The sequence below is a fragment of the Mus musculus genome, chromosome 18, assembly GCF_000001635.26.
Source record: "Mus musculus strain C57BL/6J chromosome 18, GRCm38.p6 C57BL/6J".
In the NCBI taxonomy this organism is placed as follows: Eukaryota; Metazoa; Chordata; class Mammalia; order Rodentia; family Muridae; genus Mus; species Mus musculus.
The window spans coordinates 74,890,152-74,904,123 of NC_000084.6; the positions used below are offsets into that span (position 1 = coordinate 74,890,152).

Below are 13,972 nucleotides of genomic sequence, written 5' to 3' on the forward strand. Positions count from 1 at the left end.
AAGTTAGCAATGAAAAGTGTGATGGAGAAGGAAGGGGAAAGGAAATGAAGGACTAAGGACGAGGAGCAGAGGTGGGAAGAGAGGAGAGAGGGACTCCCAGAATGAGCCCCGGATGAGCTACGGCTATGACACTGCTCTGAGCAGTTCTCTCTCCTCTTCTCAGCTGGGCCTCCTCAGACATGTCAGGTCAGTTCATCCATGAGAGGAGGTGTAGGGGAATCTCTACACTCCCCAGAAGCCCCTCAGTCTCCCTAACATGGGGGGCTGGGACCAGATAGCTCCCTCTCCTCTAGCCAGTTCCCAGGCGGGATGGAAAAGTGACTTGCCCTTTGCTGTGGGCTGTCCCCCTGGTTCTAGGCCAAAGCAAGCAGCCTGTGGGCCAGGGAGGAGAAGCAGGCCGTGAGTAGAGCTGCCGTCTTCTTGGGCACGGAAAGCAACAAAGCTGCCAAGGCAAAAAGACCAGTTTTCCAAGAAGCTGGAGGAGTGCCAACATCATTCTCCGATGAACAAACTTGGAAACCAAAGAATTAGTCAACGAAGCTGGAGGCTCGCCTACAGAATGCTTGGCATGGCACAGGCTGCTCCGGAGGTATGAGGAGGACACGTATGTTATATTGCAGGAAGCAGACCTTACATGTTTGTGATTTCACTAGAAAAGCAGGTATATTGCATCTACAGAGAGCACTTAAGTCATGTTTAAACAACATGAAAGGGGCTCAGAGAAGGGTCAGTGGGCTGTAGGCACAGAGCCCTCCTTGCCTAGCATGGGGGAGGCACTGGGTTCTTTGATAGCATCAGAGAATGGTACTTCTTGAGAAACAAGATAATAAATTAAGACTCGTCTTCCAGACCTGAGCAGTCTAGATCGGAGTGTGACTGACAAAGCAGACTTCAGTCGTGCCCCAGCAAAAACAGACAGCGCCAGGTGGGACAAAGAAAGGAAGAGAGCAGAATGTGTGGGCGTGGCCATCCAAGAGAGCAGGAAACAGTGAAAAGTGGGAGTGGCCAAAGCAGAAAGAAACGCACTTTCAAATCTCTCATTACCAAAATGTATCCGTCACATCACTGAAACCTACATGGACATGTTCCTGGGCCGTCTGTGACTAGTAGAGAGATATGACATGTGCCGGATGCCCCTTCTAATGAGCTCAAAAGTTTGTGATGGCTCATATCTCAGCTGGCATATGATGGCACAGAGATGGCAAATTCTAGTCTAGCCTGGGCTACATAGTAAGACCCTGTCCAAATCATACATACATACATACATACATACATACATTCGTACATAAGTACATACATAGTTATAATCCCATGTACAGAAGAAATGGCCCATCCAAAGCAGAGAGACACATTCACAATGGAGAATGTCAGCATCTCCCCGGGCTCCCTCTTCATGCCAGCATAACACCCGGGATGGAGATGAATCACTGGTTTATACTCTCACACACCATGGCACAAGCTAACATTGAACTCAGTCTGTTACCCAGACTTGGCCCTGAGCTTTTGATCCTCCTGCCTCAGCCTCTAGAGGGCTGGGCTTACAGGTCTATACTGCCACACCTGGCTCTTGAATTATCTCTCTCAAGAGCCACCTGGAGGGATACAGAGCAGTTCTTTCCAGATGAGGAAGTTCTCTAAGAATTGGATCCAGAGGGGTCGGCAGCATTCGATTGGTATCTAGGAAGCAGGCATCGCACACATGTGTTGTAGAGGATACATGGGACCCATGGCCTGGAAAGCATCACAGATGAATGAAGTATGTGTGTCAGGAGGGTTGAGGGGTGGGGATGACAGTGGGCCAGTTCAGGAAAGCCTGAGTCACAGCAGAGCCAGGTAAGGGTGGACAAGACTGTTAGTAGGACAATAAGCTGTCATAAAGGGCAACCGGTGGCTTTTCTCCATTAAGCCCTGAGCCTCTGGAGCAACTAGGATATCTGTTTGGAAAAGAGAGCTCCCGCAAAATTCCTGCCACTTGCGAATCAAATGGCAAGCAGGCCCGAGGAGGGCTGGGTTTTCCCAAGTGCGAGTGTGACCTCACAGGGAATTTGAGCCCAGTCATCTAGCGCCTCTCTCTGTGTAACTGTTCTTCCAGACCTCCTGGCAGCAGTAGGCACTAACAAACCCTCGCCCCGCACCCGCACCAGCCCCGCGAAACCAGGTGCATCTTTGATGACCCTCACAGGGTGTCTTTTTGCGATATTCAGTTTAGGGGCATTTCTTATCTCCTCACAAAGAGAAAAGACAATGCCACAGTGTCCCCTCTCTGCCACTTCAACAGCAGAGCTGTGAGCTGCTGAGGCCACAGTGGAAACTCAAGGGAGCACCTTGCATCATGGAAGGCGGCTCAGGCCAGCCAAGCCAGGTGGACCTCTGAGTTAGCTGCATGCTGCATAGAAGGTATCTCCTAGTGCCTGCAGGAGAAAAGAGAGAAGGAAGAGGAAGGAAAGGGAAAGGGAAGGAGGGGAGGAGAGAAAGAGGGAGAGGGAGAGGGAGAGGGAATTATTTCAGAGCTCCTGGGCAAAGGGTGTTAGGTAACCCAGTCCTTACATCCCCATCCAACAAACAGGCAGGTAATTGTAATAGGCCTTACCTTTGAGGGTACCAGTGAGCCAATCTCGCTGGAGGAAGGTCATTAGCCCCGTGACCCCCGGCACAGTATGTAAATGGCACAACGGTGCACTCCCTCTTCTCATAGACAAGCCAGTACAACTAATCAAACAGCAGAAAGCGCCTAGGCTTGAAGCCCATCTTTGCACCAAAGCCTGGTTATCCAGTAAGGGTGTAAAGGGAGTCAGAAGAGACCAGCACAAGGGGTCCCCTGGTGAGAGCTTTTCCTCCTCGCCTTTTCCTTGTCCTGGGGTAACAGAGATGCTCGTGTGGAGGGGAAATGGAGTGCTACTGACTTCTGAGCCAGGTGTGGTGGCGCACGCCTTTAATCCCAGCACTAGGGAGGCAGAGACAGGTGGATTTCTGAGTTCAAGGCCAGCCTGGTCTACAGAGTGAGTTCCAGGACAGCCAGGGCTACACAGAGAAACTCTGTCTGGAAAAACCAAAAACAACAACAAGAAGAAAAAGACGTCTGAGCCCCCCAGGGATCAGGTAACAAGAACCTGCTTTAAGACTGAAGCACAGACCTGCAATTAGTCAAGCGGAGTCACAGGACCCATCCTTCAGACCCCCTGGGGTTACCCCAGAAATCAGCCTTCTCTATTGCTGCATTCTACACTGTATTACCCCCCAGATTCCAGTCAGGCCCCTGGAAATTTTCTGCCCACCTTCCATCGTGCGACTTTGTTTCTCTTGATAATTTCCTCCAGCCCAGATTTTTAAAAAGGCGAAGCACACGGCAGGACTTGTTGATAATGCACACCTTTAATCCCAGTACCTAGAAGGCAAAGGCAGCCCAATCGCCGTGAGTCCTAGGCCAGCTAGAGCTACAGAGTGAAGCCCTGTCTTTAAAAATAAATAAACACATAAACAAACAAATGCACAGCATAGCATCTGCACCTTGTGGAACCCCACCCATCCACCACCTGCATGCCCTGGATGCCCCGGGATCCTCCCCCAGACTGAAAGCAGCAGAAAGGTTTTGCTCGTGACTTTCCCATCCCTAAGCAAACAAGGAACCAGTTCTAGGCCAAGCAGCACTTTCTGAATTTGCTGCAAAGGTGTGCAGGCTAGGCAGTGGACAGACTACAGCCCCGCCAGGGTGCTCAGTGCCTGTAGTCTTTCGATGCAAATTTCCCTGCGGCACTTCTGGCCTCTTCTGCAGGGGCGGCAGACCCTCTGGGAGAAAAGATGAGATTTAAATTGGAAATAAAGCACTCTACCAAATTGGACTTTGACCTTGTTCAGAATTCCACTGGCCCGTGTTCCCTGACCGGCCACCCCTGCTTCTCCCCAATTGTTCCCTGGAGTAGCTCCCTGCTATCTAAAGCGGGCAGGCTGTCACCAGCTGCTGCCTCTCTGGCCGCCTTCCACCTGGCTGGTCCAGTAAGCTTCAGAAAATCAAACAGTTTTCTTTGCCTTTCTAGCTTCTCTTGCCGCCCCTGGGCCTGGAGCAAGACAAGAGTGGTTTGGATGGGGCTTAGGGGGCCAGAGGGGGTGGGCATGGGAAGAGGCAAGCGAGCCCCAGCAGGCCTCTGAGTGCTTTTTTGGTTACCAAAGCAATTCCCAGACAAGGTCTGGAATGGCCAGTGTTGGCCTGGAGGCCCTGATGCCTCCAGAGCGGCGACACAGAGCCAACATTTACATGGGCCAGCCCCTCGTCCCGCTGCCCTCAGAACATGCTCTGCTCTCTATGGAGACGAAGGCTTGCTCAATTTTCAGTGTAGAAGTCTTTCCACATGTCTAAATTCTACCCTTCCTTCAAGAAACAGGAACATGCTTTTCCTGTAGACCCACACACACTCCCATAATCCTTCTCTGACCTCTTCAGTCCAGGGTTTGGACCAAGTTAAGAGCCACGTGATTACATCCTGATGTGGCTCACGGTCTTGTTGCTTCGCATGTCATCTCTCCAGCAAGCTGGCAGGCTCCTAGGGACCATGGACTACTACATTGGCACTCCGTGGATTTACCAGAAAGGAAGGGCTGACTGGACAAAAGAATGAGTCCATGGATCATATCGGTCCAGGAATTCTTTTCTTTAGGATTACCCACCAGCGGCAATCTTCTTTGCATTGGCCTTTGCAGATGTTCCCCCTGACATCCCATGATCATAGAGAAACCTGGAGCGACCAGGCAGTCCCGGGAAGCTAGCCTGCACCAGTGTAGGGGTACTACTGAGTACCCAGGGCTCTTCCCTTGTCCTCTTTGACCCAGCTGTGATAATAGACTCTGCTCACGTGAGGCTTCCGTTTCCTGACAATGGGCAAAGTAGTCAATAAAAGCTGGGAGCAATGGGATTCAAGAGGAGCCAGCAGAAGTGTGTCTTCATCACAGGGTACTTGTAGAACATAGACAATAGAGCTACTAAATAAAGATGAAGGAGGCTGGATCTATCTAAGGGAAGTTGGGGATAGAGTGCCTTACCACAAGGCTCCATCCAAACCCCAGGCAAAAAGGAGGAAAGATAGAATGGGAGAAGAACGAAATTGGCCATAGATGGTCCACGAGGGGCTTATAGGAAAGGTCTTATCTTCAGACTGACCAAAGCGGAGGGAGGAGTTAAGAAGACTCAAAAGACCAAGAAGATCCACAGGAGACAAGGCAGGCAAGATAGACAATTTGAAAAGCAAGGTGAAGTGTGAATTTTTCACGCAGGAAGTCAGGGGCCGGTGTGAAAACGTATAATCTGTCCCCATGAGCTCTGTGTCCAAGGCTCAGGAGCAAGTCAGGACCCAGGTCACGGCAGGGAGCTGCCTGTGCACTGTGGTAATCTCCAAAAGGCCCCTTTGTCCCATCTTGTACCCCACACCCCTGTTGTGAGGACAGAAAGCTTCAGACTACAGTAATCCAAAGTGATGTGTATCTTCCAGGGCAAGGAGAAGGACCGCCAGACAGCCAAGGCGCAAGGGGTATAGCAACACCTGACCCACAGGTGAGTGAGTTAAATGGCGTGAAGGAATCCAAGGTCTCGGGAGAGTCCGGAGTCACCACTCCAGGACTCCCTGAGAAATGCTCACACTTGGTTTGCCAGCAACAGCCAGGACAACCCAGGCACAATGTCAGTCCCTAGAGTCTGGCTCAGAGCCCTCGCAGGCCTACGCCAGCATCAGCAGCCGCACTGAACAGTTTGCCAATTCTGTGCCTTTTATTATTACACGCCCGTTTCCCAGGGGAAGCCAGGACCCAAAACAGAAGGCAGCTATAGTGCTGGCCCTTGTTGGCATTCCTCACAGCTAATTTCACTGCTTTCCTTCCAGAGGGATTTTACACAAGCCCCTAGAGAGCCACCTACAACTCCACCAAGCAGGTGTACAGACCGAAGAAGACCTTACCACCGGGCATGCTTCCTCTCTCAGCTCGATGTCCTGGAGTCCTGGGAGGGCTTCACTCAACTGCTCTCTTAGCTTCCTCAGGGAGGGAGGGAGACAAACAGGGACCAGAATCCAAAGACAAAACAAACACCCGTGAACCATCCTTTCCAAACCAGCCAGCCATGGAAGCATTAGATCCACTAAGAGTTTGTCTTCCTTCTTTCTCTCTGAAGTTTGCCTCACCCATTCTGCCTACTGTTCTTTTTAGTCTCCGTTTCAGAGATTTCTGCCCTGATCTTTATTATTTCCTTCAGTCTACTGCTCTGGGATTAGTTAGGCTTATTTGTATTTTTCTAAGACCTGGAGGTACATCATAAAGTTATTTATTTGAGGTCTGTCAGATTTTCTTCAGAGTAAGCCCTCATAGCTACAAAGTTTCCTCCTATCCTGACTTCCCAGTAGAGTAAAAGATATGCTGTCTATTGCTTTCAGTTTCATTTCAGTATAGCAATTTTAAAACCTTCCCATTTCTCCAACAACTAGTATAATATACTAATGGTTGAGTCATTATTGTTAATAATAATTCCAATAATCAGAAGGCTGAGACAGATGAGTGTCAAAAGCTAAAGGCCAGCCTGGGCTCCACCGTAAATTTGAAGCTCCTGTCTCCCATGCCCGTGAGGCCAGAATCATGTGGTTAGCCCAAGAAACACGAATCTTTTTCTTGGGCCCTACTGTAGTCTTTCCAAGTCGGAAGCATAAAAGCAGGAGAGAGAGAGACAGAGAGAGGGAGACACAGAGAGAGTGATTGAGAAAGACACACAGAGACAGAGACAGAGACAGAGACAGAGACAGAGACAGAAGAGATGCTTACTTGAGATTTTGATGGCAGGTTCCCCTACTCTGTACAAGGAATTAGTAACTACAAGTTAGCTCTAGGAAAATGAATGAATCTTACTGATGGCCATGAGCAACCCTGGGATCCGGACATGGATAGACCGAGCAAACCAGAACTACTCCAGAGAAGTATCATCCAACCAGCACTTCCTGCTCACTCTTGAGTTCACTTGCCATGGATAATGTGAAAAATAGTCACCCACAGCTCCTCCTAGAGAGGCCTGGGCTCACGGAAGCACAGCCTTGTTTTTATTGAGGCTGCTATTTGCCAAAACTGTCCTATGTCCCGCTGTGAAGTGATCTGTAGTAAGTCTTAGGTCATAGCAGCTGGGTGAAGCAAACGAATGTTGTCGACTTTTCTGCTTTATTCTTAAGGTAGGCATGTGGCCACAGGGGCAAGGGTACCACAGATGTGTGGGCTCAGGCTAAGCCTTGTAGTTCCCCATTGTCTTAATCAGGACTGATCCTGGATCTTAGCCTTACATGGGAGAAAAAAATAACTGAGGGAATGAAGGAGCCAACCCAGGAGAAATACTAAGACCCGCTCCCACCAACAGGACTGACAGGCAGCAGAAGCTGGTACAGGAGGTTGTAAAACTGGAGAGTAGGAAATAAAATCAAAGGTCACCCCAGTGTGAGTTGTCAGATAGGAGACTGTATGCTTGAGTCTGGCCAATGAGCCAAACGCAAATAAAAAGGAGAGACAGAAAACCACACCATGAAGCAAGACAGATTACTTGTTGCGAACTTGGCTCTGAGAATGTATGGGGAGGTAGGAAGGAAACCCAGGAGCCAGTACCTTCCCGCACCCCTTACAAAACCTCTCCTATATGGCAGGCACTCAGCCCACTATCTATTGAATCCCACAAATTATCCCTAGTTTTATAGGAGAGGAAATGCAGATAAGGAAGTTGAAAGCTACAACATGAGATTATAAATCTCTTGAGGGCCCCACCTCCAGCACGGGAGCTACTGGCAGTTAATGGCCTTTGGGAAGGGCAAGTATATTTCTGCAGGGGTGTGGCCCTGGTAGGTTCCCCGAGCTCCAGTGGCTGGCCCTACACCCATGCACACACAGATAGCACTAATTGTATTGTGTGTTATGAAAAGCTAAAGTTGGGAGGAAGTCACGGTGTAGGGAGTCTGGGAGAAGTTGCAAGGGAAGGGGTGGATATGATATATATAGTGTGTGTGTGTAATTCTCAACTAAAATATATCTAAAAATGTATTTTAAAAGAGAGTAGAAGTAGAAATGGCACGCGTTAGGGAGAAGAAAACATGGGAAATTTAGAATCTGTATTTTCAACAAATCTCTTGAATATCTAAGAAAGGGGCGAGTTACTTTTCCATTAATCAAATTAAATATAATATGCTTTACTTCTGATGTTCATACTAGCCCATCTTCAAGAATTTCACTTGGAACATCTGCTACAATTCGTACCTATCTCTCTTGTTTTTGGAATAAATATGAAGGGTCCCCTGTGCATCATTTCTATAGTTCATGTTTTAGTCTTAGCACCGTGAAAGTGGCTTAATTCACGTTATCTTTGTAGTGTGCTGTGAAACACCTACAAAAAGATAAATAAGTAGGGTAAATTCCATGGTCCCTGGCATCCTCTTGGGCTTTGCTGTGAGGCTCAGGAGTAGAGTTTTTCTGAGCGGCCTTCACAGGTCTTTCAGAAAGAGACCTTCCTTCCTTTCCTCTGAGGCACAGTCTGTACTCAGTGTGAAGATATTAGCAGATCAGCTCTCAGGGTCAAGGGAGGACAATAACCAGGCCATGGGGGATAATTTCACAGAAGAAGATGATCAGATTGTAAGGCCATAGATAATATTATTCTACATGTTTCCAAAAAAAAAAAAAAAGGAAGAAAGGTCTCTTGCAGGCACACAGAGCAGCAGGTAGGACTCTACTGCTGTCACCGTGGGTCCCACACTGATGGCCTTATCTGATTCTAATCTTACCTCGAAATATATTAACATATTAACTTGGGATTAAATTGCCAACACATAGATATATTCAAACTGTGACAATGGCATGAACTGTAAAAAGGGGGTGGGGGGGAAGGCTACTCATACTGGACCAGTAATCTCAGCAACTCTGGAGGCTGAGACAGGAGAACTTTATTTATTTATTTATTTATTTATTTATTTATTTATTTATTTATTTATTTATTTTGAGATAAGGTTTCTCTGTGTAACAGCTCTGGCTGTCCTGGAACCTGCTTTGTAGACTAGGCTAGCCTTGAACTCATAGAGACCCACCTGCCTCTGCTGGGATTAAAGGAGTGCACCACCACACACAACAAGGAGGATTTTTTTAAAAGATGGAGGAGAAAAAGGAAGAGGAGGGAGAGGAAAAAAACACAAAAGAAAAGAATGATTGAGAAAAAAAACGAGATGCACAGAGACAACACACACACACACACACACACACACACACACACACACACACACACGCACATGATACACCAGAGAGGCAGCCACTGCCACCTAACTACTGTTCAAAAATCAGCTAATCAGGTCTTCACATACTGGCTAACTGCAGATTTTGGACTACCAGCCTCAATTATGTGAGCCACTTCCTTATTAAAATAAACCTGTCTACATACACATTCTGTTGGTTCTGTTTCTCTGGAGAACCTGGCTAGCGCACAACCCAAGAGACAGGGCCGAGGAACAAAGTTAGAGGGTCTAAGTGCTGGGCAGGAGCCTGGTGAAGTGCATATAGTTCAAGCCATCTGTTGTAATATGGGACATGAAACTCTGAGAGGAGAGGCTGAGACAGAGTGGACAGGTCAGGACTAGATCCCACAGTACAAACACCACACAAGAAGAGTGAGTGTATGCTTGATTGTGTTACACACTCACACTAAAGACACACACACACCTTCCTAGGAGGTAGGCTGGAGCAGGGGAGACAGGGTGGGACAGGGAAGTGTCTGTCCAGAATAGGATACACCCTGGGGAGAAGTTAGAATGGATACACTCAATCTAGACACCTTTGACCTGGAGACGGTCCTTACGAGAATGCTGCTGTTTGAACCATGAACACGGTTAAAGAGAAAACATAGCAAGGAAATCCCCCTAAAGTGAATCCTTTGGGCAGATGTCTGCCTCTGGAGACAGGAAGCAGGAAGCATGACCCAGGCTGGAGCCAGAAGTGGCGTTGAGTAGGAGGAAGAAGTATGCCCAGAGGAAAATGGGAGAGGAGAGTGTGCTGGAAGAGAGCAGCCTCCAGATGACCTTCTAAGGAGTTATCCCAGCTGCTCAGAAGCCAGAAGCAGCAGGCAGGTGGAGTGTGTGCTCAGAGTGTGGGTGGAGAGTAAGAAACTGCTCCCATAGGCCTTGGTCATGCTTTGCCAATGGGGACAATTATAGTCACTCAGCAACCTCTGTCCCCCCAGGGTGAGAACTATTCAGACCACACAGTCCCTGATGGTTCCCTTGCCCTTTCTCCCACCACTCCATGTACTTCATGGTCTATGACTGGTGGAATAGTTCCTGGGAGCACGGGGGGGGGGGGGGGCGAGGGGGGGGCTTGACTTCTTCCCTTCAGAGAACTGGGGCTAAGCACAGAAAGCTGTGGCTGGCTCCATGGGCTCCTAAAACCCTCTCGGGGCGCCTCCTCCCCTGCCCAGCCTTTCCCTGGCCATCACTTCTTGTCAAGACCCTCTCTGACCTTTGGGTCAGTGCTCTGCTAAAGGTGTCTCACCTCAGCCAGATCTCCTGGAAAGAGCAAGATTATTTCCTAAATTGAGTTTGCTTTCAGGGCATCCTTGAGAGGAACCGGCCATAACCCAACCCCAACAGCGCGCCATTATGTAAGGGAGACGAATCTGGACAAAGTAGTGCTCAAAGCTCACTCTCGGAGTAGGGAGGGACAATTCTAATCACACGACTCTTTCTCCCTTCTTCCTTTCCCTCCCCACCCCCCACCTTCCCCACCCCCTTCTCCCAGTGATGTTCAGGATGATGGGTAACCACACGGACACCAACGAACCCCTCATTCTGTAGCCATCCCACAGAACCATCCCGCAGGCTGGCCATCAAAAACCCAAGTTGTCGACAGGAACGTATTACCTCTTGCTGAAGCTTAAACATGGAAGCAACAGAGTGTGCAAACCTGTAATCTCATCACTCGGGAGGCTGAGCAAGGGAAGCATAAATCTGAGGCCAGGCTGAGCTACACAGTAAGCCCCTACCTCAAAAGTGGGAGGGGAGAGGAGGATGGGAGTTTTGAGTCTGTTCACCCAAGGGCATCTGGAAAGAACTGCATCAGCTCAAAAAGGCTGTCCACTGAGAAGCAGAGCTGATGGTTTGTATGCTGTATAGTGAATGAAACAGGGTTTGTATGTTGTGTCGTGGATGAAACAGCTGTGTGGTACCCATGCTTTAAAGAGGCATAACCCATGTATGTGGAAGAGGCCAGGCTGGAGAAGGAGAAAAGATTAATGGAGAAAAGTTGACTCTATAGGATCGGTGACTGTGAAATCCAGGATTAAGGGGCTGGGAGGGATGTAACCTACACTGTGACACAGAGAAGGAGCAGAGAGTGGCGCCTCCAGAGAGGGTCAGTGACCAGGAAGATTGGAGGAACTTCTGCTGTTTTCTTGGTCTTTGTTTTTATCTAATGCCTTCCTTCCTCCCTTCCAAGTACAGGGAGACTCTGCCGCTGGGTATAGGCCGTTCTGAGACAGTAGTTGCTTTATTTCAAAAGGGATTGGCATCGACTCTAGGAAGAAAAATTCTTGTCACGACCCAAGCCAAGGCTGAGAACATTACGTTCTAGGGCTACCAGCTGGTGGGGACAAATTAGTCTGCTAGACTCATTTCATGGGGTGGCTCTAGAAGACCTCAGGGCCTTCGGTCTCCACCACAGACCTGTGGGACTCACTCAGAAATCCCATAAACCCACCAGTCATCGGAGCCACCAGACCTCACGTGTGGCTCCACTCAATGACCTATGGTGTAGCTTCCTTAAAAGTCAGAATCCTGAAAAATTTCCCCCCTTTGGAGTGTCTGGGGAAAGTGTGACATAATGTGAGCCCAGGCTGGCCCCAAATTCAGGATCTTCCTGCCTCCACCTCCCCGTGATGGTGCCATCAGCTTGTGTCACTACACCTGGTCAGAAACTATGATTTTCTTTTCCCCTCTCCGGAATTGTTCTCTGTCTGAAACTGATTGGATTTTACAAAATTTTGCCATCTTTACTCCAATGTCTTGACTCAGCCACCTCTCAGAGATGTCCCCAGAAAGCCACCACCCACCCCTTCCTTGGTCTGCCACACGCAAGTGTTTTAAGAAACTGGTGGCTTCAGTTTATAACCCACCCTATGTCCCCGAAGCCACCTCAGGAAGGAGAACTGCAGCCCTCAACTCTTCCCAACTAAGTGCCTGCTCACCACAGAGAGTGTCAGGGTGTTTGCAAGCCTCCTCGTTGGCTTCTCATTGTCCTGCAGGGGTTGTTATGCATCCCCCTTTATTAATTCAAGGGAGTGCTGCAAAGAGATGAGCCACATTCCAGCCATGTCATCACTGGGGAAACAATACGCTGTGGCAGAGAGAAAGGCAGCCTGACCCTTCAGCAATGGCTTTCTGCTGGGCCCCAGAGTACATCCCGGGGAGTCTTGGCTTGCTCACTGAGCAGAAACTTTGGCAAGGCTTCCAAAAGCTTGGATGCACAAACTGACTCCATCGTGGAACGGTGTAGTTAAAACACGCGGGCAAAAGAGGACCCCAAAACTGACATGAGAATCCCTTATACCCAGCAGACCCACGTGGTCTGATACACCAGAGATTGAGAAGACAGAACCGAGATGATTTGTAATCAAAGCCAATGACATTTTATCTTGTCTGATCCCAAAAGCAAGCTATGCAGTGACCATATTATAGGAAACAAATTCTTAATACTGCCAAGGGTCAATGTTTGTTGTGGGTCTAGGGATACTCAGAGAGTCACCATAACCATGAATAAATTTTAACAAATATGAGGCTTTATTAAATGCTGGCAAGGACCATGAATACTAGCCAGGCTATATTAGCCACGGGACAGACTTATTTTAAGTACAAGGTTTATAAAGGAAAAGCCACAAAGTTACAAAGTAACTGCTTTTGGAGGTGAAATTAGCTCACATCCTGCAGTGCCTAAATTTTACAACAGACACCCTGTAGAAGCCTCAGTTATCTCCAGCAAGTGGGTTTTACAGTAGCAAGACCAGCAGTTAGTGCCCAGGACCCACTGTCTTGCAAGAACAACAGAGGCAGTAAAATTTGCAGTAATTGGTAGTTTCTTAAGATTAGCTCAACTATTCTGAGAAAGTCATCTATCTTGGGCAATTTCACTGGAAGGGTACATTTCATAAACTAGCAGTAAACAAGAGCTAAAGCAACTTTCTCATGGTTTCTTTAAGAACAGCAGTGTTCATATTTTATACATGCTATTTACTATCACATATCAATGGAGAACTGTGGGAAATACTTTGTGTTTACAGATTGCAGTCAGTCAGCAAGAGTTCCAGTGATGACTCCTGTGCAGGCCTTGCATCAGGCACAGAGAAAGATGCAAATGGCCAAGAAACCCAGGCCCCTGGCATTTCCCTGAGATACATCGTCCTTTCTTGCTTTCCTGCCTGAAACTGTTAATCCCAAAGATGGGAGGGGAAAAAAATAAAACCACTGACCCAAATCATCATAGCCAATTAATTAAAGCAAGCAATTAATTAAAGAAAGCCTTTTTATTCATGTACACGGACTGCCACCCCAGCCAGCCCCCAGGGTGGGGTTCGAGAGGTCAATATTGGGTGTGAGAAAAAGACTTTTTATAGCTCATGGGTAGGGTTTCCAAAAGGGGAGTTGGGTTGGCGGGCAAAATAGGCAGAGCTGTGGAAGCAGACCTCATAAACAGACCAAGTTAGTTCTCAGGATCTCCAGAAACAAAGACAGGGTTACAAGGTAGGCATAACAAGGTAGCTATAGATGGCCATACAACCTTGAAACCAACGGAAGGTTGCAAGATGGCTATGAATGTTTTGAAACAGACATGATTGCCTTTCCTGGAACGGGCAGTCCATAACAGTTTGTGGTTGAGGTTGCAGGTAGGGCAGAGCCCAGTCCTTGAGATACAGGAATGACCCTAGTTTATCTTTACCCTA

The 13,972-nt window shown here is 48.2% G+C and overlaps 1 long non-coding RNA gene across 2 annotated transcripts; it reads left to right on the forward strand.

Annotated features, from left to right (window-relative positions):
- The first annotated feature begins 379 nt into the window (after positions 1-379).
- On the forward strand, positions 380-13,495 carry Gm52350. 2 transcript variants are annotated; one of them, XR_003952639.1, is made up of 4 exons: positions 380-589; positions 5,481-5,542; positions 10,780-11,011; positions 13,313-13,495. It is a non-coding gene; the product is annotated as a predicted gene, 52350 (long non-coding RNA). The 2 variants fall into 2 exon arrangements; XR_003952640.1 differs by lacking the exons at positions 10,780-11,011; positions 13,313-13,495 and adding an exon at positions 5,868-7,986.
- Positions 13,496-13,972: the final 477 nt, after the last annotated feature.